This window comes from Lissotriton vulgaris, chromosome 5, assembly GCF_964263255.1.
Source record: "Lissotriton vulgaris chromosome 5, aLisVul1.2, whole genome shotgun sequence".
NCBI lineage: Eukaryota > Metazoa > Chordata > Amphibia > Caudata > Salamandridae > Lissotriton > Lissotriton vulgaris.
In genome coordinates this window covers 15,434,254-15,460,534 of record NC_141693.1, presented here as the reverse complement: position 1 = coordinate 15,460,534, position 26,281 = coordinate 15,434,254, and the positions used below count along the sequence as shown (strand labels likewise).

The 26,281-nt window shown below is 45.7% G+C and overlaps 1 protein-coding gene across 1 annotated transcript in view; it reads right to left on the bottom strand.

The window, feature by feature from the left end:
- Window positions 1-26,281, bottom strand: part of LOC147710001 (saoe class I histocompatibility antigen, A alpha chain-like) — a 323,941-nt gene that overhangs the window by 196,711 nt on the left and 100,949 nt on the right. The gene's annotated exons all lie outside the window — the stretch shown is intronic.

Below are 26,281 nucleotides of genomic sequence, written 5' to 3'. Positions count from 1 at the left end.
ACACAGCACACAGACTCATGGAAAACCGTGGACGTCATCAGCTGCCGTCCGGTGCTTGACTCTGAGGAACCCTGTTGCTTTAAGTGGGCGGACCCGGATCTGGGACCCGCCCTCTGCACCTCAGTAAAACCCGTCCCTGAATCTACACAGGTGTGTGCTACACCCGGAGGAGGAGGAGAGTGGCATGAGGAGATTGAGGACGGAGCGGAGAGGAGAAGGAGCGAGGACGGAGCGGAGTGGAGAAGGTGCGAGGACGGAGCGGAGTGGAGAAGGTGCGAGGAGGGAGAGGACTGGAAGAAGAGCGAGGACGAAGCCAAGTGGAGAGAGACCGAGGAGCGGAGCGTGAAGTGGAGAGACCAGGCAGACCAGGAAGACCAGAGTACCGGAGGAAGATCGGAGGTGGAGAGAGACTGCAGTGACATGCCAGGAGGCCAACGTGAAGGCGCATCGCCCAGCCACGCTTCCCGGGAAGTGTGGCTAGGACAGGTACGGTCTCGTTTCCTGGGTTGGGCGGGACATAGGCGGGACAAACCCCCTTGAGCCAGACCGTGCACGTAACCCCCCCTGTTCCCCTCACTTCACCTCACGAATAGCGGGGTACTATTGTGCACGTGTGTTCCCTCACATCCCCCTACCCTGTCTCAGTTGTTGCGGACAGCCCAGTAATATTGGTCTTCGTTTTTTTTGTTTATTTTCACTGCTGTATACCGGCCCGCGTGCCACGACGGCGGAAGCCCGGACTACGCCTCCCAGAAGACATCGGGAGTTAAGAAGGCGGGGACTGGCATGAGAGGCCACGGAGGACGCTGTGAATCCCCTTCCGTATTACCGAGTCCCGGTGCAAAAGAGAAAACTGTACAAAGCAATAAAACCAGCCCTACCTACTACTACCCCGGTGTCCGTGGATTTGTTTGATAAACCACCTGAATCCCCACAACCGGATAGAAATGTCTCTTCAATGAGAGCAATATCTGTATGTTTGGAGGCTATACAGGAAATAATTTTCTTCCTTTTAATGTAATTAGTAAAGCCATTGACATTGATGGACACAATGTGCATAGGACTAGTTGTCATGATGCTGATTGGAAATGTTAGAGTATGTTTGTATTGTGTGAGAATGTATCAAGGAGGGTAGTAATGGAAAGGAAGGTTGATAAATGATGTGGGAATATGGTAATGGAAAATTACTGAAACAAGAGTAAAAAAAGTATAATTAACCTGAAACCAATATGTGCAAATATGATCACAAATATTGTTAATACTAAACTTTAATTGGTGTAAGTACACCGTTGTACCTGCTCGAAAGGGACACTACAGATCAAACAATGTATATCTTTAGTTGGTGGGTCTAAACCTCAATGCCAGACGCAGACTCCGCAGAGGAGAAAAACACATGTGGTAAGCAGATTATGAAAAGAACCAAGCCATGGAGTTATACAGTCCATCTCGGAGATTTGTATATACAAATACAATATGAGATATACATGGTGTATTGAACAACAATAAAGGAGTAAAGGAAATGAATCATATCCATCAGAGGTAATAACTTGAGTAAAACAGGCATAACATTATATTAATACATAGCATGCATATATACTCATCTAGCTGGAAGAAGCAACAGTGGAATGTTTAGCATCAGATACTTAATCAAAAGACGTGGATGACTTCAGAGGTGATCTCGATTTGTCTCTGGTATTTTCCTGTGTGAGTACTTCTACACAGTGGACCACTTTATCTCTGTCAGACTGTTTCTTAAAGGTACGGATGTGTAATCTACCAGTACGGTGGCTTTGAGGATCATTCTGTATTTGAAGTTGACTGTTCATAGTTGTTTCGGTCATGGGTGGTGGTGTTAAGTCCATGTGTTGGTCCTCTAAACTGTCCAGGCAGCGCACCAGATCTTCAGGCTCTGTGTAATCTCTTAAGTTCCCATCAATTGTGATCCACATTGTAGCAGGTTCTAAAGGACCATATTTAATATCTCATTTCCGAATTCTTGGCCTAAGTTGCAGGAAAGCTTTTCATTTGGCATTGGTTTCAGCGGAGAATTCTGAAGCAATAAATACGTTATGGCCTTCAAAGTTGTAAGGACCATATTTACGAGCAGCTGTTAGTATTTGTCGGACCTGTTCATGAGGCAGGAGACACAAAGTTATTGGTCTAGGTCCAGATTCAAGGTTTGAAGTTTAAGTTCTTGACCGAATCCTGTGAGCTCTCTGCAACTCATTGGGATGCTCAAAAGATATGTTCAGTAGCCGCAGTATCAAGGTTAGTACCAAGCTCTTCACATCACTATTCATTTTCATTTTTTCTGGAATTCTATAAAAGCAAACATTATTTCTTCAAACCCTGTCTTCCAAATCTATTACTTTTTGTTTTAAATGCCAGATATCTGGACCCCAACACTCTGCATTATCTAATCTTTCTTCCAAAAGGGTGGGTCATTTATCTAGAATTTCCACTTTTGTATGAAGAGTTTAGGTCCATGCTTATTGGCTTCATTTCTGGCGCGAGATCTGAGATTTTGACATCCACAGATCCCAATCATTGTCCCACAGCAGAGATCTCTTTTAAAATAAGGTCCATAGAAGCAGTATCTTGTGGGACAGTAGTAGAAGTGCCCGAAGGTAGAGTGTTCCCTACTACTTGTGTAAACAGAGGCGTTCTATTAGGTTTTCCACTGGCCATACTATTATACTTCAATGTTAGAGAAGACAAGAAATAAGTGCTCCCTAGTAACCAAATATAATATCCAGTCGCCTCACAAAGCAGTTGGGTAGTAACACTATGAGCACAAATACATATTTGGATATAGACAGACTTCTGGGATTCTCAAAAATGATGGCTGCATGTTTTCAAACAAGGAGTGCTGAAAAACAATCTATAAGAAATATCACTCAGATTTCTCCTGTTTATCTAAGATCACTCTACACCCTTTGCTGGTAGGACTTTCCTTGTCTTCTTAAATGTGTATCAGAGGCTAAGCTGTCAAATGAAGAGAAATACCTTAGGTTTGCAAGTTCTAGTATGCTTCCCCTGCGCCCTGTGAGAAGTACAAGGGTAATTAAAGAAGTACAAGAGTAATGTGAAAACACACATCGGCCTTTCCACTTCAAGAAAGAGAATTCCACTTAACTCCTTCCGGCCAGAGCGGTCGACCTCGAAGCTGGAGAACCGGGTTCGAGTCTCGACAGCAAGGCTCAACATCCTGTGATTCTGGGTAAATCACTTGATCTCCCAGTGCCTACAAAAATGAATGTGCCCATATGTAAAGAAACTGGTGTTCATGTAAAGCGGTCTGATACCCGATTTCTCACGTCTAGTTTGAGCTATATGAAACTCTAAAAAAAAACAACAACAAAAAACTCTTCAGAATCAGGTTGTGTTACCTGGCAGAATTTTTCACAGACTTCTGGGATTCTAACAAATTATGACAGCCTGTCTTTAAAACAGGGGTTGCTGAAAAACAGTCAGAGGGCAATCAGAAATGTCACACAGCTTTCCCCAGCTGTGTTTCCTGACAGAATGAGTTGTTTTTCCACAGACTTCTGGGATACAAAAAATTATGGCTTCATGTTTTCAAACAAGGGGTGCTAAAAACAGGGTATCAGAAATGCCACACAGCTTTCTCCTGCCTAGCCAAATTCCCTCTACACTCTCTGCTGATAGGAATTTCCATGTTACATAGCAGAGACTAAACTGTCAAATGGAGAGAGATAAATACCTCAGAATTGAAAGTTCTTATATGCTTCTCCTGTGTCATGTGAGCAATTCAAAAATAATTCAAAAACAGGCAGCAGTCTTTCCATTTCAAGAAAGGGAATTTCTCTTAACTCTTCAGAATCAGGCTGTTTCCTGACGGGATGAGTAATATTTTCACAGACTACTGGGATTCTAAAAATTATGACTGCATGTTTTCAAACAGGGGTTGCTGAAAAACAGAGTATCAGAAATGCCACACAGCTTTCTTGCTAAATTCCCTCTACACTCTGCTGACAAGGTATCCCATGTTATGTAACAGAGTATATGTTTTGCCAGTGTCCTGTGAGAAGTTCAACAGTAATTCAATAATAATTGAAAAACATGCAGCAGTCTTTCTACTTCAAGAAAGGGAATTTCTCTCCTGACAGAATGAGTCACAGACAATCTCAGCTACAGAAATGGTGCTCTAATTTCCCTCCACAGGCTCTGCTGACAGGAAAACTCCTGCCCTTCCCCTCTGCCAGTGTGAAGAGTTCTACCAAAGTTCAAGAGTAATTAAATTCCCCTGAAGCAGCCTCTGTGTTTTAAAGCAAGGTAGGTCACTTATCTCTTGTGCAGCTGACTGTTTCCTGACAGAATGATTTGTGAATCTCAGCTGAAGGAAAGACAGACTTCAGGATTTCATGGAAGAGCTGGTTTAACTGAAATTTATCATGTCAAAAATAACCCTCAAAGTTAGGGTGCTGTTGTCTCATTCATGTTGCTTTCATTCTGGCTCCAAGGACACCTGTTGACAGCTGAATTGAAGAATTCTCCCCTCCAGAGTCCTAGAGCTGGTGGTCAGACTCCACCCCCCCTACATGAATTGTTAGTAAATCTGCCCCTAGACCTGAGCCTGCCGATCTTGTGGCACAGTAGTGTCTTCCTCTTTTTAACCATGGATTGTGGGGTGTGATGCTGTCTGGAAGGTGCCGCCTAATAACTGGATCCATGTTGGGTCCTATGACATTTCTGTTTTTAATCTACTTGAGAGGGCACACGGCCCACAGCTTAGCTAAAGGCAATTCAGTTAATAGGTTTTGCAGACAATTTTGAGGGGAACCTGTGGGAGTATCTGTTCCTTCAGCCTCTGGCATTCAATTTGACATGTAGTATCTTTGCGCTAGCTTCCGTGGTGTTATGGTTAATATATTGTATGCTTGGGCTACCTCTTCCATTCAGTCCTCTGCCCTACAGACCCTTGACCACTTTGACTTGTCCGTTTCTCCACCTTCTTGTACACTTGCATGTACCAGTTCTCCTTCAATCCCATTCCTACCTGGATCCATTCCTTGCATTTAGTCCTCTTCCTTCCCATGTGTACCCCATCCTGGTATTGTTGCTTCAACCCACCTCAACGGATTATGAACTCTAATAGACTTCTCTTCCTGGCCTCCCTTTAATATTGTGTAATTTCTTTCTTCCACTCCCCTGCACAAACTGGGTGCATCCCATGGAGTCTGTTTCTTTCCTTCCTTTCCTTCTCTATTCTTTTCTTTTTAGCATTTTCTCCCTATATCCTTTCATGCTTTGTCCTTACTTTACTGTGTTTTTGTGGCTGGACTCCTAGACACACTCATGCTTCCTACCTTCCTTTTTGACGATAATGCCATTTTCATCACCCAGTCCCATTGAGACCTAACCTCCATATCCATCTCTCCACTGCCACACCCCTCTTCTTGTGCCATTGCTTACCTGGGCCCTCTAACCATTACAGTCTGTTCCTTACCAGAATAACAATTTACTTAGCTTTGGTAATGCCTTCTCCGGTAGAGACTCCATCTAGCTGCAGATTCCTTCCCCTACAATATTCCGCAAGCATCAGAATAGATCCTGAAGTTTTAAAGCAGTACCCATGTGTGCCCGAAGGCGGAGTCGTTCAGCTCTGTGTCAGAGGTGTCTGCAATGAGATACGTGGTGCCTAAATAAATGCTAGCCCGGAGCACTGATGTCAGTTCCTTTCGCAACCGTCCATACCAAGAATGCAGGTCCACAATGAAGACTGACAACTGGACTGAAATTCTAAGGCCCTTACCTTTGAAGGGCGACCCTCACACTGTAATCAGTTCTGCAAGCTTGGAGGATGGGATGGTCATTAAGGAATCTGCTGCTATATAGAGTCTCTACCAGATAAGGCGTTGCTAAAGGTAAGCAACCTTTTCATCTTATAGAGACATCTAGCCACAGATTCCTTATCCTAGAATGGAAAACCCAAGCAATGCCTCCAGGGAGGTGGGTACGCACAGATGATTTAAACCAGGATGCCCTCCAGGACCAAACAGACAAAGTGCCGGTCATGATGAACCTGACTGTCCATGCAGTAGTGCTTGGTTAACATGTGCAGAGTTACCCATGTTGCTGCTCGGTACTCCTCCTTTGAAGTGTGAGGTGGAGAAAAGAAGTTAGGCAGTGTTATATTCTGGCCTACATGGGAAGGAATCACAACCTTCGGGAAGAAGGAAGCATGTGTCTAGAGTTCCAGATTGTCCAGATGGAAGATGTTGTAGGGAGGGTGCACAGAGAGTGCCTGCAATTCGCTGACCCTTCTGGTCGATTTTTGATAGGCATTATAAAAACAGTCTTTATAGTTAATAAATGCAGAAAGTATTAGACCTGGCATCCTTGGTGAGATTTTCCCCTGTATTTTTGCTGTGCGCTGTATTTCGTTTTTGCTGGTGTACATGCTTTGGGCACTTTGCCACTGCTTATCAGTGCAAGTGCTCCCTACAACTGGCACAGCTTCAGACCGCTTTATAAGTCCCTAGTAAAGGCTATGTCTGGTACCAAGGGCATAGGAACTGAAGGGGGACCACTGGGGCTGCAGCATCAATTGTGCCACACTAGGGCCACTTCACCAAGGCTATGCAAACTACCACTGCAGCTGCAAACCTTGATGCAAGCAAAACTAGAGGAGTCAACATGGCACACACCTCTGTGTGCCATAACTACATACACTGCATGGGTTATAGGTAAGTCCCCCCCTACAGCAGGCCTTACCAACCCTAAGGCAGGTTACACTATACTTCAGGTGTCGATTTAGCTACAGGAGCAGATACGCCCCTACAATATTTAAGTCCACTCTTGGATACTGTAAGTGCACAGGAAAGCCATATCAAGTACATAGGCAGAACACTCTTCATTACGAGTTTCCTAGCTCCATGATGGCTTCACTGTACCCGCAGATGTTTGGTACCAAACATCAGGTGCCCCCTGAAAACCTACAGACTGCTCGTGTGGTTACTGACCATTTCCAGCCAGCTGCCACCACTAGATGTGTACCTGACCTCATGGGGTGACAGCGTGCGCTCGCAGAGGCTGGGAACAAAGTCTCCTCCCTGCGGAGGTGTTTCACATCTCCCCCTGGGCAGGGACAGCATTCCAGAGCAGGAAGCTTCAAAGGCCATTCCATCTTTGAAATGTAACCTATGCAGCTCCAACTAGTGAAGGATGCCAACCCTCCTGTCATAACCTCACTCTTGGCGGGAGGACAGGTGGGAAAACTAGAAAGAATAGGAGGGGTGCCCACCTTCAGCTAGCACCTCAGCTAAGGTGCAGCAGGCAAGGTGAAACAAATGTTTCAGTCCCTTCCATCTTGATTTGGAGAGAAATCATCATGTTAGGGGCATGCCCATTCCCCAGTGTGAGGGGTCATACAGAGGGTGTAGTCAACCTGAGGTAGATGGCCCAATGGCCATTACCTGGTACTACATTTAATGCCCCTACATTTAATATATATGCTGCATCCCTAAGCCCTGAACTCAGATTTGGTGGACCTAAGAGAAAGGACAAAGAAGAGCTGTTGACCCCAAGAACAGAAAACTTGCTGTGGACGTTTGGGCGCAAAACCTTGCCCACCAGTGCCAGACTTGACAATCAGTAAAGGCGGTCTCATCCAGCCGCTGAGACCTCTACAAACCCCGAAGGTCCGCCAGCCATTCTGACTCAAACTCACTCAGACACAATCATTCTTGCTCACTCTGACTCAATCAGTATCACTCTCTCTCTCACACTGACTCACTGTCCCACTCACTCAGTCTCACAAACAGTAACATTCAGTTATACTCCCAGTCTCCCTCACTCATTCTCACTCTTCTTATCACTCACAGTCCTCACTTTGACTCACTCCTTTAGTGACACTCTCTTACTCACACGTACATGCACACATAATACACACACTCTCACAGACACACACTCACGTAGACATACACATTATTTAAAAGCATTTTTTACTTACCTTGCTGTCCATGCAGGTCCCTTTTGCTGCTGAATGTTAAAGCTTCAGACAATTGAAACTGAAACCTCAAACCTGCGCAGTTGCAGGTTCGAGTTTTCAGTCTCTGCTCATTCATCTCACCCTTTCCCAACTTTAGGACAAGCTCGGAAGGGGTGGGGTGACTTGCGGATTGATGTGCGGCCTCGGGCACTGCAGTGCTTCAGCCTGCAACACCAGTGTCTAACTATTTCTGTGACGCTTTGCCACGTCACAGATTGGGAGGCACTAAGGAATGCCAGAGGCCTGAGGCCAGAGCTGATGGCTGGTGTAGGCGCCTTTATGCGCCTGCACCAGACATTGTCTCTAACAGAGCTGCCTTAACCTTTTCTTTTTATACCAAAGTGAATAAAAGATTATTATTCACTCTTGGTATATAAAGGGGGGGGAATAGCCCTGGAGCCCTAAAGGGACCCTCCCTCTCTACTGGGTGCATATAATTAATAGAGAGCACTGTGGAAAGTAATGTACGCTCATCAAGGGTCCTCCGGTGATATCTTTCTTCAGGAGCAACTTAGTAGAAACAATGCCTCCACTGGTGATGGTAAGAGGATGGAAGGCCTGTGACACTCCAGTGGTGCCATGCAGCAGTCTGAGAGGTGCTCATACACCCAGTGTGCCTCCTAAGAATTAAACACCTAATGCTTGAGAAGCCAGGAAATTATAGCAAGGTTAGAGCGAGCTAGTAAACAGCTTTGCAGGAAGAGTGTAGGCAGCAGATAAGCGTCAGCCCTTCGGTCAGCAGTGAAAAGCATGTAACCCCTATCCAGAAGCAGGAGTCATGGTGGTCGCATTGACAGAATCCTGCGCTGAGATTCCAGCGGATAAGGTGAACAGGCGACGAGGAGTGTATACTATCAAAGCACTCACATACATGCCAATATTTTATAAGAGGAAAGCAGGAGGTTTTAAAAAATAATAATCAGGAGAATGTTTTTCTCCCATTGACTTTTAATGAGGCCTGAATCGGGTCTATTGTTATGTGCGGAACTTGCAAGTGTGCTGCCCAGGATCAGAAATCAGAAATGTAAATATAATTTTTTTTCTGTACCTGTCAGGAGCACAGAGAAAGCGCTGTGGCAGGCAGAGAGAACGTGAAAAACATGTTGTCCGACTCACACAAGATCAGTCCCTGTTGGCAGAATCCCTAAGTCCTGGCTTTTTGGGCATCCGCTCTGAGCATGCTGTGATATCTAAGGCCATACTTTAATTCTAAAAATAAAACTACATTGCTCACAATGTATAGTGAAATAATCAGTCAGGGCTGGCTGACGGAGTCGCACATGACATGGGACCCCTTGGCAGCTTTTGCAAAATGTAGACACCAAGCAGAGGAGGCATTATTGTACTTTATCGCTCGAGTACAGTTAACATTTCCTCTGTGCCTAAGAATGAAATGGTTATAGATAGGGACAAATGAAAGCCCACTTCCAGGGTTGCGGGCCTATGTTTGTTCAAGCTCCTAACCCGCACTGACACATACATTCCAACAGACTTCGAGACTCCCGAGTCTGAAGCCAAAAATGGCTTTATTTTAGGTGTCTCCATCCTTAAATTGACCCTGCTTCATTAGACGTCAATGAGGAAGAAACTTTCGCTTAATGTTTGTTTTCAAAATGTTCTTCTTTGCTGTTCTAAAATGTTTGCATGTATGTAACATGCCCATATTTTTACTCTCCCCATTTGTCAAAAGTTTTGCGAGGTTGGCAAACCCTCACCAAGTATTTGAGGACTACTATAGACTACTAAAACCTCATCTCTTCCATTATTTGGAGGGTATTTCTTATGTGCTTCTCATCAGTTTCAGGGGCCAGCACAAACGGGTACTTTCTCTCATGTGAGCAGCACTCACCCGGTGCAGTAACTGCAACAGGTGAAGTATATTCATTTCTGCTCCGGCCAGGACAAGGATTGTTGGTGCGACTGAGGCTCACACACCAGGTTTTTTTAGGTCTTGGCTAGACAGTGCATGTACTGTCCCAAAGAGACTGCTGTATTGAATATGTGGGCCTCAGCCCACCCATATGCTTCCCATTTGCTTACTCCATTGTCTGTCTCATAATATTTGTCACCAATTGTCCCTGGCATGCATGATAATGCCTCTTTTCGTGTTTAGCAGTCCCCGCAGAGCATGGACCAACTACTTATAAACAACCACTTCTCCCGCTTTTACGAGCACTTTTGGACCTAATCTTTTTATTTCTTTAGCAGCACTCTACAGAGAGCTCATGCTTTTACAAGCTCCGTCTCCTTCCACCCGCCCTCATTCCCCGTCCACTGATCACCCCCTCCACCAACCCCGTCACTGCTTTTCCCTTTGTTGCACTTTCCCTGTTTCCCACACCTCCCTCCTTCCAATGCTTGTTACCCTGCACCTCCTCCAATCCTGGGATTTGTCGAGAGAAGGGAGGTTTATCCAAGACCAGGCACTTAGCCTAGGAATGATGTCTCATTGCTGGTATACTTCCTTTAGATATGATCCTGGCCCAGAGACAGCTTTGGATAATGTAAATGTAAATTGATACTTGTATAGTGCACTACTCACCCGCAAGAGTCTCAAGGCGCTTGTACGAATACCGCTGTGGAACCCATCCTTTATTAATATGAAGGAGTTAGGTCCTTAGGTAGTGGGGAAGGCTGGACCTTAATAACAATTTTAACATGAAAAAAGTGCCCACCCACTTGTTTATTAGAAAAAGCTCTTAGTTATAAGCAACACATCCACTGAAGTTAGATATGTTCGGTATATTTATTTGTACCTTGATTTCATCAATTATTTGGAAAATTCTTAACTTTACATGTCAGACAAAGAACACCACAAATATGACATATACATGTACCAGTTTAAACATAATATGTATCACAAAAAAAGAAGAAACAAATCACCAAGTACATACACTGTACACAACAAAGCATTTACGTCTATATTCAGACTATTCCACGAGAAAAATCACAATAGCCACACGGAAGATCTTTTTTAACAGCGGAGGAGATCGGAGGTTGACTGAGAGTTACCACGCGGTACTTTAAATAGCAACGAAGAACCGAAAAACTGTGTGGCATGAAGTGAGCCGCTCCCTCAGGATAGAGGACTGGTCATGAAGGCTGAACCTGGTTCCTCAGTTCCAAATTTGGGAGCTCTGGTCAGAGTGCCTCTCTCTCACTGAACAACATACTGCCCCACTGGGAGAAACTCGCACTGCCTTCCGCTACAACCCAATTGTGCCCGCTATACACACCTGGATGCGACTCATTTCAAATTATGCACAAGACAAGAGTATTATGCTGCATTAAAAAAACAGTACAAAAGGGGGTGGTGATGGACAGAGCATCAGAACCAATCAAACACTCACACCCTGTCAAAAGATCCGGGTTTATTCCATCACCGTTCTTTAGCCCACTCTGCCACCCCAGTTCAGAAAGGGCCATATGCAAATCAGTCTGACCCTGTGCCTCATGGGAACAGTCCAGCCCGAACTGCCAAGCCATGCCTTCCCTGGACCGGACGATTCAGAAAAGGGGGGTGGTGATGAACAGAGTGTCTGAATTAAGCAGACCACTCTTACCCAGTCCAAAGATCAGAGCTTGATCCATCACCGTTATTTATCTCACTGCACCATCCCAGCTCAGAACCTGGCTATATGCAAATCAGTCTGTCCCTGGCCCAGTGCATCATGGGAACAGGGCAGACTAAACTACCAAGCCAATTCTTCACCAGAAAGGAGACAAGCTACCGGGGACCGGTTTCTGGCATTTCAGCCGTCTTCGGCCCGGCTTGCTTGAATCCTGATGATGCAGTGAGAAAGGGACTCATGTCTGAGTATACCCTGCCACACCTATAGTGGCCAAAAACGATTCAGAAAAGGGGGGTGGTGATGAACAGAGTGTCTGAATTAAGCAGACCACTCTTACCCAGTCCAAAGATCAGGGCTTGATCCATCACCGTTATTTATCTCACTGCACCATCCCAGCTCAGAACCTGGCTATATGCAAATCAGTCTGTCCCTGGCCCAGTGCATCATGGGAACAGGGCAGACTAAACTACCAAGCCAATTCTTCACCAGAAAGGAGACAAGCTACCGGGGACCGGTTTCTGGCATTTCAGCCGTCTTCGGCCCGGCTTGCTTGAATCCTGATGATGCAGTGAGAAAGGGACTCATGTCTGAGTATACCCTGCCACACCTATAGTGGCCAAAAACGATTCAGAAAATGGGGGTGGTGATGAACAGAGTGTCTGAATTAAGCAGACCACTCTTACCCAGTCCAAAGATCAGGGCTTGATCCATCACCGTTATTTATCTCACTGCACCATCCCAGCTCAGAACCTGGCTATATGCAAATCAGTCTGTCCCTGGCCCAGTGCATCATGGGAACAGGGCAGACTAAACTACCAAGCCAATTCTTCACCAGAAAAGAGACAAGCTACCGGGGGACCGGAAACAAGCTTCCTAGGACCGGTTTCTGGCATTAGGATGCTTGATTCCGGTCCAGGAAAGACATGGCTTGGCAGTTCGGGCTGGACTGTTCCCATGAGGCACAGGGTCAAGGCTGATTTGCATTGCCTTATTATTATTATTATTGTTTCCCCTGGCGTTCTTCCACTAGACTACTAAATAATAACTAAATAATCCTAAGCATACTTGACTCGTGTTGTAGAGTCTGTGCACCCTTGGTTCATGGGTTTCTCTGCCCTCATATTCATGGCTTTCTGCCCTAGTGCCTGAGTGATATGACGAAAGTGTCTGAATCTAAGCTGTGCCTGCATCTTCCCCCTATCGCAGAGGCGATTCTTGAATGACTGTGCCACTGTATTCCATACAGCTGGCTGATTTCGCAGTATCCACTACCTAATGTCTTCTATTCCATGTTCTCTCTATTCCTCTTGTCCTTACCCCTGCCCCCCGCTGGCCTGCAAATATTTGTCATCAATCTTAAACAAAAAATAACTGTAGGCTCTAATTCGCAAAGTTGTCACGGGTGAACACACAAGGACCGATTTCCAGGTACAATCACACAAGCCGGCAAAAAAGGGGCAAACATTACATGTGATGCCACTGATTTTGCATGTCGGTTAAACTCCAGGGAATTGTATTCTAATTGCGTTTGATCTTTTCATTATTAGACTTATCTAAACATAGCATGATAAAGCATAAACTGAAAAGCAAGTGCCCCTTGTTTACATCCGGGAGCGCTAAATAGTAGTTGCACAAAACATCACGCCCAAACAAGTGCTTGCTAAACACACAGATCGATGCTCAAATCAGTGGATATACAAAAGGTAAAATAGGCTTTGCTATGGGGCATATGTAGGTAATTTCCATTTTGCGATTCCCAAATAGCGATGTTTAAGGAATCTCTATTTGAGAATAGCAAAATGGAATGTAGGTAAAAATTCGCAATTTTTTTGCGAATCTCTAACATTCCTTATTTGCGATTAGAAAATTGCGAATCGCAATTAAGGAATGAGTGTCGAGTTCATTCCTAAGGTGCCAAAAGACCCATAGGAATGAATGGGGATACATTCTCATATTGCGATTTTCTGTGTGAAAATAGCAATTTAAGAATCGCAATTCCAAGGGTGCCAGGGTGTCCAAAGGACACCTGTTGCACCCCTGGAATGTGCCTGTAATTACATGTGGCGCACATACATGCCCTAAGAGCATGTCTGTGCACCACATGGCACTTTGAATTAAAAAAAAAAGCATTTTGGAAGGAAATCGCAAATACCATCTACTTGAAGTAGGTGGTATTTTGCGATTCCTTATGCAAAAAGCGTGACAAAAATGTGCCCTGGCCTGCAGCAAGAGAAGGTTACTGGAGCTAGTAGTGGATACTTTGAGCCACACATAGACTGTGCCCGTCCGGGGAAGCCCACAGAGGAACAGGGTTTTCTCTGCAGGAATCAGGAGGCGGGAGACTAGCCTTGAAATCGGTGGTCTCCCGCCTGAATCGGGAGGGTTGGCACGGTTACTAATTCAGCACGCAGCCCCTGTGTTTAGCCAGGGTGCAGGCCCCAATGGAAAATGCGCACCACCTTGTTATAGAGCGCTAATCTGAGGCCAAGGGGTCCATCTGCATCACTTTCAGCATTGAAAGGCGCACTACTTTCAGGGCCTTATAAGAAGTGTGGTAACAGCTTGCACGGCTAGGAGCAGGATGGATATCATGTAGCAACGGAGCCTCAGACACTCAGCACTTTCCAGGGCGCCAGTAGAAATCCGAAGGGTAGCTCTTCCCACATCCGAACATGGGTCGGCTGACCAACAGGGGCTCATAATGGGAGAGCGGGCCCAGCTGGGCACGCTGAGGAGAAACTCTGTGTTTTCACCACCATGGCCGCAGATGCCGCCACACCGCAGACTCGCTCAACCAAAGATATGCATCTCTGGGGAGCAGCAGTGGCTCCTCGCTACGACGCAGCAGCGACACTCATCCAAAGATATGCATCTCTGGGGAGCAGCAGTGGCTCCTCGCTAAGACGCAGCAGTGACACTCATCCAAAGATATGCATCTCTGGGGAGCAGCTGTGGCTCCTCACCACGACACAGCAGCGACACTCAACCAAAGATATGCATCTCTGGGGAGCAGCAGTGGCTCCTCGCTACGACGCAGCAGCGACACTCATCCAAAGATATGCATCTCTGGGGAGCAGCAGTGGCTCCTCGCTACGACGCAGCAGCGACACTCATCCAAAGATATGCATCTCTGGGGAGCAGCTGTGGCTCCTCGGCACGACGCAGCAGCGACACTCAACCAAAGATATGCATCTCTGGGGAGCAGCTGTGGCTCCTCGCTACGACGCAGCAGCAACACTCATCCAAAGATATGCATCTCTGGGGAGCAGCTGTGGCTCCTCGCCACGACGCAGCAGCGACACTCAACCAAAGATATGCATCTCTGGGGAGCATCTGTGGCTCTTCGCCACGACGCAGCAGCGACACTCATCCAAAGATATGCATCTCTGGGGAGCAGCTGTGGCTCCTCGGCACGACGCAGCAGCGACACTCATCCAAAGATATGCATCTCTGGGGAGCAGCTGTGGCTCCTCGGCACGACGCAGCAGCGACACTCAACCAAAGATATGCATCTCTGGGGAGCAGCTGTGGCTCCTCGGCACGACACAGCAGCGACACTCAACCAAAGATATGTATCTCTGGGGAGCAGCAGTGGCTCCTCGCTACGACACAGCAGCAACACTCATCCAAAGATATGCATCTCTGGGGAGCAGCTGTGGCTCCTCGCCACGACGCAGCAGCGACACTCAACCAAAGATATGCATCTCTGGGGAGCAGCTGTGGCTCTTCGCCACGACGCAGCAGCGACACTCATCCAAAGATATGCATCTCTGGGGAGCAGCTGTGGCTCCTCTCTACGACGCAGCAGCGACACTCAACCAAAGATATGCATCTCTGGGGGGGCAGTAGTGGCTCCTCTCCACGATGCAGCACCGACACTCAACCAAAGATATGCATCTCTGGGGGGGCAGCAGTGGCTCCTCGCTACGACGCAGCAGCGACACTCATCCAAAGATATGCATCTCTGGGGAGCAGCAGTGGCTCCTCGCTACGACGCAGCAGCGACACTCATCCAAAGATATGCATCTCTGGGGAGCGCTGTGGCTCCTCGCTACGACGCAGCAGCGACACTCAACCAAAGATATGTATCTCTGGGGAGCAGCAGTGGCTCCTCGCTACGACGCAGCAGCGACACTCATCCAAAGATATGCATCTCTGGGGAGCAGCAGTGGCTCCTCGCTACGACGCAGCAGCAACACTCATCCAAAGATATGCATCTCTGGGGAGCAGCTGTGGCTCCTCGGCACGACGCAGCAGCAACACTCATCCAAAGATATGCATCTCTGGGGAGCAGCTGTGGCTCCTCGGCACGACGCAGCAGCGACACTCAACCAAAGATATGCATCTCTGGGGAGCAGCAGTGGCTCCTCGCTACGACACAGCAGCAACACTCATCCAAAGATATGCATCTCTGGGGAGCAGCTGTGGCTCCTCGCCACGACGCAGCAGCGACACTCAACCAAAGATATGCATCTCTGGGGAGCAGCTGTGGCTCCTCGCTACGACGCAGCAGCGACACTCATCCAAAGATATGCATCTCTGGGGAGCGCTGTGGCTCCTCGCTACGATGCAGCAGCGACACTCATCCAAAGATATGCATCTCTGGGGAGCAGCTGTGGCTCCTCTCTACGACGCAGCAGCGACACTCAACCAAAGATATGCATCTCTGGGGGGGCAGTAGTGGCTCCTCTCTACGATGCAGCAGCGACACTCAACCAAAGATATGCATCTCTTGGGGGGCAGCAGTGGCTCCTCGCTACGACGCAGCAGCGACACTCATCCAAAGATATGCATCTCTGGGGAGCGCTGTGGCTCCTCGCTACGACGCAGCAGCGACACTCAACCAAAGATATGTATCTCTGGGGAGCAGCAGTGGCTCCTCGCTACGACGCAGCAGCGACACTCATCCAAAGATATGCATCTCTGGGGAGCAGCAGTGGCTCCTCGCTACGACGCAGCAGCGACACTCATCCAAAGATATGCATCTCTGGGTGTCCCGATTCCCTAGTCCCGCCTGTCCCTTCCTATGGAAACATGCAAGGTACCCATCAGTAATGTACTTCTAGTACATAACTGGTTTCTTTCCCATCTGAAAAAACCCACCCCTTTCCCGTGCACCAGCACCTCTTATGTAAATATGTCTTTGTAAATGTTTGTGTATTTGGTAAAATGCTTTTAACAACGTTTGCTAAGGTAGGAAGGTTATGGCGAAATAATAGTATGAATGCTATGTTTTATGACCTCGCTTCTGGCTTGTCCATGAATCTTTTGTTGTATTTAACTTTGTTTAGACATAATGTAACAGAAAGCTATCACACGCGATAGACGCGTGTGCTGTGATTCAGCCGTCAGCCGTCTGAAAGAAGAAAGCCTTCCGCTCGCGCTGCACGCGGAAGGCTGAAGACTGTTGCCACGTGCAAGCGCACGTTGACATTTGGTGCGGAGGGTATTTAAACCGCACCCTCATCTGGAAACTCGCTTTGCCTCTGAGTTTCCGAGACTACAGCATCGCGATCTTCAGAATCCTGGTTCCAGCGCTCCATAGAAGACTTCGAGGGAATTGCTCACCTCACCAAAGTCTTTTTGAACAGCTTATTTCTGCGCAAGGCCTGGGGAACTTGACAAGCAGAGCAAGAATCCTGACGATCAACATTAAAGCTAAGTTCCTTTGGATATTCACAAGGCGCCCAACGCAAGAGAGAAAGTTATTTTTAGAAATGAAGGACTAGACAATTGTTAGTGTCTTTTGGGAAATTATTTGAATGCAAACATTGTTTTTTTTGACTGCTGAGATTGTTGCAAAATCTGATTAGTGATTTATGGTATTCACTTTTCCGTTTTCTATTTTGAAAGTATTCACAAGAATATTCATTGTGATTCACTGATTATATTTTAGGACAATGAAGGATACGTACTTGTCAAGGAATATTCACTGAAGTCATAGTGAGTTGTCTATGCTAGAGTTGTTGTTTTTTCTTGGTGAATTTCGTTTTTCTTAGGAAAATTAATACTAGAGCTCATCAGAAAAAACACCCTTTAATTCGGAAGAGAGAGTTAATCAAGTAAGTGTTAGGTAACAGAAAAAGGAGAGAGAACAAGGAGAAAGGAGAATAAAAGTGAAAGGCTGGATTGTTAATATTTTATTTTATTTATTTTAATTCGCAGACTTCAAATCAAAGAGGACAACTCCCAAGACAACATCCCTGACAAGACAAAGAAATACTGGACGGTGGACAGAACCAGACTGAATCGCAGGTAGGAACCAGCTTAGTGAGAACTAGCTCTTACATAGAGTTAAGGGGGAACTAACTAGTAGTAGGAATACTATAAAAATAGAGTGGATACTGAGCTTTATTGTTCTTGTTAATATGCAGGTCGACAGTCAAAGGCTAATCCTCCAGTCAACGTCCAGTACCGGCCCTCCTCCCGAAAGTTCTAGTTAATGCTTAGCTGTAAGTTTAGTCAGCAAGTTTTAGTTAGAGTTTTCTGGAAGTTGGTCCCTTGCGTCTCTGCGAAAATCTCTACACTGTCTACAAAGAATACCGGTCAGTGCTAAGGTAAGAGACAGCGTACTTAGGTCTTGACAGAAGGCAAAGCCTAAGAAGAATATTTCGCCCAGACGCAATGGACCAAGTTTCTTTACAGGAAATAGCAGCAGTACTAAAGGATATAAGGGATGAGAACGTTTCTTTACGAAACGATATGACTGCATTACAAGCAGCTATTCAGCAGGGTTCAGTTAGTGCGCAAACTTCATCCTCAGACTCAGGGGGGGGAACCCAGATTCAGGTAGTTACCCCAATGCCAACGCCTTTAGCTCCACCAGAACGTTTTTATGGGGATTGCAACAAGTTTTCCATATTTTTGCAACAATGTCATCTACATTTCTTAGCCAAGAAATCAGCCTTTCCGGATGACTCCTCCAAAGTAGCTTTTATGTTATCATATTTTGGAGGTGATGCAGCTCTTTGGTCCATCCCTTTAGTAGAAAGAGATGATGCAATTCTGTATAATTTCAGAAACTTTGAACGAGCCCTAAAAAAGATTTTTGCAAAACATATGTTTGTGCAGTCTGCAGACAATGAGTTATTGAGTTTAAAACAAGGGTCTTCTGATCTCCTTCATTACATCTCTCAATTTAATCGTTTGGTACTAGAAGCTAATTGGCCATACGATAAAAGAATTTCTATTTTTTATAGAGGTCTTCGGGAAGATTTAAAAGATATGGTTACTCAAATCTTAGAACCTCCAGATGATATCAGTGAGTTTATCGATCTTGTAATAAAATTGAATCATCGTCTTAGTGAGAGAAAGGGCGAAAAAGGGAAGAGTGACCATAAAATCCTTTTTGTTAAGGATAGAAATACATCGTCAGGCAAGGAGGTAGGCCCTAAAATCGATCATGCAGAACCTATGCAAATAGGAACTGTTCGAGGTCCACTCTCTAAAGATGAAAAGGAAAAGAGACGAAAATTAAATCAATGCCTTTACTGTGGTAAGACTGGACACTTTGTACGAGACTGTCCTACCAAACCTAATAAGTTCAAGTCAAAATCCTCAGATCTTGCTCTAACTCAAGAATCGTCGGAAAACTAGAAAACTCGATGAAAGAAGAGGTCGGTTCATCGAGTGTAATTTCCAGTTTGGCCTCTACTGTTCCACCTTTGGGATGTAAACATTTTGGTATTCTAGTCGAGTTAAGAAGTCAATCGCCTTCCTCTCCATCTAGAAGGGTAGAAGCTATAATAGACTCAGGAGCTACGGGGAACTTTATGGATACTCAGTTTTTCTCCCAGTCAGGCTTTGAGTCTATTTTGAAAGATCATCCAGAGACAGTTAGAGCAGTAGATGGCAAGGAGTTAACTTCAGGACCTATTAGCCAACAATCTGAAATCCTTGAGATGGACTGTTCGCCTATTCACCGTGAAAAGATACAGTTTGACATCATAGACGCCCCGCAGTTCAAGTTAATTCTGGGAATTCCTTGGTTGATCAAACACAATCCAAGTATAGATTGGGTATCCCAGACTATAACCTTCCAGTCATCACATTGCATAAACAGATGTTTTCTTCTGGAAAGATCTGGGGAGATTATTCAAGGGTTTAACTTTCCTTCCGACTCACCTAGAGTTTTAGCAATAGAAGGTGTTCCATCAGTTTACTCGGATCTTCAAGACGTTTTTGACAAAAAAAAAGCAAACACTCTCCCTCCGCACAGAGACTTTGACTGTAGGATAGATCTTGTCCCAGGTGCTACTTTGCCATGTAGCCGAATTTATGCATTAACGGAAAAAGAGAATGTCCATCTTAGAGAGTACTTGGATGAGTATTTGGCAAACGGCTTTATTCGTCATTCCAAGTCTCCTGTCTCATCAGCTCTCTTTTTTATTCCGAAAAAGGGAGTTGAATTGTGCACGTGCATAGATTATAGAGCTTTGAACAATGTAACAATAAAAAATCGATATCCTTTGCCTTTGATCCCCACTCTGTTAGACCAGGTCAAAAAGGCAACCATTTATACAAAATTGGACTTGCGGGGAGCTTACCATTTGGTACGAGTCCGAAAGGGTGACGAATGGAAAACAGCTTTTCGTACAAAATTTGGACTATTTGAATACCAAGTCATGCCTTTTGGTCTATGCAATGCCCCCGCAGCCTTCCAATTTTTTATAAATGAAGTTCTGCATGAGTTTATTGATGTATGTTGTGTTGTCTATATAGATGACATTCTTATCTTTTCAACTTCGGAAGAAGAGCATGTGCAACAGGTCCGAGCTATTCTAAAGAAACTGCTTGCTAATTCTTTGTATGTCAAATTGGAAAAAAGTTTGTTTCACACTTCAAAAGTAGAATTCTTGGGATATGTCATCAGTCCTAAGGGGATAGAAATGGACCCAAAAAAAGTGGAAGCTGTAGAATCCTGGCCCAGTCCTTCTTCTGTAAAACAAGATCAAAGTTTTCTGGGGTTCGCAAATTTCTACCGCCGGTTCATTCAAGATTTCTCTAAAACAATCACTCCCATCACTAGATTGTTGAGAAAAGGAGTAAAATTTGTGTGGACAGAACTAGCTGAAGAAGCTTTTCAGAAACTTAAAAAGAAATTTATTTCAGCTCCAATTCTTTCTCATCCAGATCCCAGCCAGCCTTTTATTGTAGAAGCTGACGCTTCCCAATTTGCTGTAGGAGGTATTTTGTCTCAAAGACATGTTGATACAGGACAAATGCACCCAATTGCATATTTCTCTAGAAAATTATCTGAAGCTGAGTTGAATTATGCAATTGCAGATAAAGAACTTCTGGCAATAAAGGCAGCTTTTGAAGAATGGCGCCATTATTTGCTAGGAGCAAGACATCCAGTGACAATATACACGGACCATAGAAACCTTCAAGCCTTGAGATCGGTAAAGGCTCTCTCTGCTAGACAATTGAGATGGTCAATGTTTTTTAATGATTATAACTTTGTTATCACCTATCGACCAGGTAAAGAAAATCTGAAAGCTGATGCATTGTCTAGAATGGGAGAAACTTTTATTGATGCTCCATCTGAGGTAAAACCTGTAATACCAATATCACGATTTCAAGCAAGTATAACTGTTTGTGATGTTATTTCAGACATTAAGAAAGAACTGGCAAAGAAAGATTTCAAGGTTTGAAAAGAATCACACCCTTATTTGCAAGAAAGAGATGATTTGTTCTTTATGCAAAACCTCATTTTTGTACCCACTGACACGCTAAAAGAAAGAATTCTACACTTTCATCATGACACTACCTTATCTGCTCACCCGAGTAAGATTAAGACCTATGACTTAATCAAAAGAACCTTTTGGTGGCCTTCAATGTTTAAAGATGTGCAACTTTATGTTGAAACTTGTGGGGTTTGTGTTCAGAACAAATCATCTCACCAAAATCCAAGTGGTTTGTTAAACCCTCTACCTTTACCACCTCGACCATGGCACACAATTTCTTTGGATTTCATTGTTGAGTTACCAATCACCAAAAAGGGGTTTACCACTATTCTTACTATTGTAGATCAGTTTTCACGCATGGCTCACTTTGTCCCGCTTAAAAAGCTACCAACTAGCATGGAGTTGGCACACTTAATAATGGAAAATGTAGTCCGTTTGCATGGGATTCCATCTGTGGTGATTTCGGACAGGGGGTCCCAGTTTATTTCACGGGTTTGGCAGAACTTAAGGTCTCTTTTGAATATGGATATACGTCTGTCCTCTAGCTATCATCCTCAGACAGATGGTCTTACGGAACGCACCAATCAAACTATTGAACAATTCATTCGCTGTATGCTAACTAATGTAGGTGAGGAATGGTCAACCCTTCTAAGTCAACTAGAGTTTGCCTATAACAATGTAGATCATTCTTCCCTTGGTATGTCACCTTTTTTCTGTAATCTAGGTTATCACCCTAATTCTTTTCCTAAAGAGATAAAAGAGCTTAATCATGTACCTGCCATTTCAGATTATGTTTCTAAATTATCTTCTATTCAAGAGCAAGCAGCTTTCAATTTGGCCAAAGCGAAAGAGGATCAAAAGAGATTTGCTGATAAACATAGATCTGAGCCTCCACTTTATTCACCTGGGGATAAAGTTTGGTTAAGCACTAAGAATCTGAGACTAAAAGGGAATCGAAAATTCAATCCTAGGTACATTGGCCCTTTTCCTATAGAGAAGATCATAAATCCTGTATGTATGAGATTGACCTTACCTGCCAAATTTCAAATCCATCCAGTGTTTCATGTATCGTTAATCAAACCTTTTCATGCCCAGACTCGATTTGTCCAACCCCCCTCCTCCATTGATATAGAAGGAAGTCCTGAATTTGAAGTTAAGACGATTCTAGATTCCAAGAGGTCTAGGGGAAGACTGCTTTACCTAATTGATTGGAAGGGTTACGGCCCGGAGGAAAGGTCTTGGGAACCTTTGGAACATTTAAAAAATGCTCCCAAATTGTTAAAGAGGTTTCATACTCAACATCCTGAGAAACCCAAACCCATTGCACCGGTCTTAGGGGGGATCTTGAGGAGGGAGTACTGTCACGATTCCCCAGTCCCGCCTGTCCCTTCCTATGGAAACATGCAAGGTACCCATCAGTAATGTACTTCTAGTACATAACTGGTTTCTTTCCCATCTGAAAAAACCCACCCCTTTCCCGTGCACCAGCACCTCTTATGTAAATATGTCTTTGTAAATGTTTGTGTATTTGGTAAAATGCTTTTAACAACGTTTGCTAAGGTAGGAAGGTTATGGCGAAATAATAGTATGAATGCTATGTTTTATGACCTCGCTTCTGGCTTGTCCATGAATCTTTTGTTGTATTTAACTTTGTTTAGACATAATGTAACAGAAAGCTATCACACGCGATAGACGCGTGTGCTGTGATTCAGCCGTCAGCCGTCTGAAAGAAGAAAGCCTTCCGCTCGCGCTGCACGCGGAAGGCTGAAGACTGTTGCCACGTGCAAGCGCACGTTGACATTTGGTGCGGAGGGTATTTAAACTGCACCCTCATCTGGAAACTCGCTTTGCCTCTGAGTTTCCGAGACTACAGCATCGCGATCTTCAGAATCCTGGTTCCAGAGCTCCATAGAAGACTTCGAGGGAATTGCTCACCTCACCAAAGCCTTTTTGAACAGCTTATTTCTGCGCAAGGCCTGGGGAACTTGACAAGCAGAGCAAGAATCCTGACGATCAACATTAAAGCTAAGTTCCTTTGGATATTCACAAGGCGCCCAACGCAAGAGAGAAAGTTATTTTTAGAAATGAAGGACTAGACAATTGTTAGTGTCTTTTGGGAAATTATTTGAATGCAAACATTGGTTTTTTTGACTGCTGAGATTGTTGCAAAATCTGATTAGTGATTTATGGTATTCACTTTTCCGTTTTCTATTTTGAAAGTATTCACAAGTATATTCATTGTGATTCACTGATTATATTTTAGGACAATTAAGGATACGTACTTGTCAAGGAATATTCACTGAAGTCATAGTGAGTTGTCTATGCTAGAGTTGTTGTTTTTTCTTGGTGAATTTCGTTTTTCTTAGGAAAATTAATACTAGAGCTCATCAGAAAAAACACCCTTTAATTCGGAAGAGAGAGTTAATCAAGTAAGTGTTAGGTAACAGAAAAAGGAGAGAGAACAAGGAGAAAGGAGAATAAAAGTGAAAGGCTGGATTGTTAATATTTTATTTTATTTATTTTAATTCGCAGACTTCAAATCAAAGAGGACAACTCCCAAGACAACATCCCTGACAAGACAAAGAAATACTGGACGGTGGACAGAACCAGACTGAATCGCAGGTAGGAACCAGCTTAGTGAGAACTAGCTCTTACATAGAGTTAAGGGGGAACTAACTAGTAGTAGGAATACTATAAAAATAGAGTGGATACTGAGCTTTATTGTTCTTGTTAATCTGCAGGTCGACAGTCAAAGGCTAATCCTCCAGTCAACGTCCAGTACCGGCCCTCCTCCCGAAAGTTCTAGTTAATGCTTAGCTGTAAGTTTAGTCAGCAAGTTTTAGTTAGAGTTTTCTGGAAGTTGGTCCCTTGCGTCTCTGCGAAAATCTCTACACTGTCTACAAAGAATACCGGTCAGTGCTAAGGTAAGAGACAGCGTACTTAGGTCTTGACACTGGGGAGCAGCTGTGGCTCCTCGGCACGACGCAGCAGCAACACTCATCCAAAGATATGCATCTCTGGGGAGCAGCTGTGGCTCCTCGGCACGACGCAGCAGCGACACTCAACCAAAGATATGCATCTCTGGGGAGCAGCTGTGGCTCCTCGGCACGACGCAGCAGCAACATTCATCCAAAGATATGCATCTCTGGGGAGCGCTGTGGCTCCTCGCTACGACGCAGCAGCGACACTCATCCAAAGATATGCATCTCTGGGGAGCGCTGTGGCTCCTCGCTACGACGCAGCAGCGACACTCATCCAAAGATATGCATCTCTGGGGAGCAGCAGTGGCTCCTCGCCACGAAGCAGTAGCAACACTCAACCAAAGATATGTATCTCTGGGGAGAAGCAGTGGCTCCTCTCTACGACGCAGCAGCGGCACTCAACCAAAGATATGCATCTCTGGGGAGCAGCAGTGGCTCCTCGCTACGACGCAGCAGCGACACTCAACCAAAGATATGCATCTCTGGGGAGCAGCAGTGGCTCCTCGCTACGACGCAGCAGCGACACTCATCCAAAGATATGCATCTCTGGGGAGCAGCAGTGGCTCCTCGCTACGACGCAGCAGCGACACTCATCCAAAGATATGCATCTCTGGGGAGCACTGTGGCTCCTCGCTACGACGCAGCAGCGACACTCAACCAAAGATATGTATCTCTGGGGAGCAGCAGTGGCTCCTCGCTACGACGCAGCAGCGACACTCATCCAAAGATATGCATCTCTGGGGAGCAGCAGTGGCTCCTCGCTACGACGCAGCAGCGACACTCATCCAAAGATATGCATCTCTGGGGAGCAGCTGTGGCTCCTCGGCACGACGCAGCAGCAACACTCATCCAAAGATATGCATCTCTGGGGAGCAGCTGTGGCTCCTCGGCACGACGCAGCAGCGACACTCAACCAAAGATATGCATCTCTGGGGAGTAGCTGTGGCTCTTCGCCACGACACAGCAGCGACACTCATCCAAAGATATGCATCTCTGGGGAGCAGCTGTGGCTCCTCGGCACGACGCAGCAGCAACACTAATCCAAAGATATGCATCTCTGGGGAGCGCTGTGGCTCCTCGCTACGACGCAGCAGCGACACTCATCCAAAGATATGCATCTCTGGGGAGCGCTGTGGCTCCTCGCTACGACGCAGCAGCGACACTCATCCAAAGATATGCATCTCTGGGGAGCAGCAGTGGCTCCTCGCCATGACGCAGCAGCGACTCTCACCCAAAGATATGCATCTATGGGGCGCAGCAGTAGCTCCTCGCTACAACGCAGGAGCGACACTCAACCAAAGATGTGCATCTCTGGGGAGCAGCAGTGCCTCCTCGCCACGAAGAAGTAGCGACACTCAACCAAAGATATGTATCTCTGTGGAGAAGCAGTGGCTCCTCGCTACGACGCAGCAGTGACACTCAAACAAAGATATGCATCTCTGGGGAGCAGCAGTGGCTCCTCTCTACGACGCAGCAGTGGCACTCAACCAAAGATATGCATCTCTGGGGAGCAGCAGTGGCTCCTCGCTACGACGCAGCAGCGACACTCAACCAAAGATATGCATCTCTGGGGAGCAGCTGTGGCTCCTCGGCACGACGCAGCAGCGACACTCAACCAAAGATATGCATCTCTGGGGAGCAGCAGTGGCTCCTCGCTACGATGCAGCAGCGACACTCAACCAAAGATATGCATCTCTGGGGAGCAGCAGTGGCTCCTCGCTACGACGCAGCAGCGACACTCATCCAAAGATATGCATCTCTGGGGAGCAGCTGTGGCTCTTCGCCACTACGCAGCAGCGACACTCATCCAAAGATATGCATTTCTGGGGAGCGCTGTGGCTCCTCGCTACGATGCAGCAGCGACACTCATCCAAAGATATGCATCTCTGGGGAGCAGCTGTGGCTCCTCTCTACGACGCAGCAGCGACACTCAACCAAAGATATGCATCTCTGGGGAGCAGCAGTGGCTCCTCGCTACGACGCAGCAGCGACACTCAACCAAAGATATGCATCTCTGGGGAGCAGCAG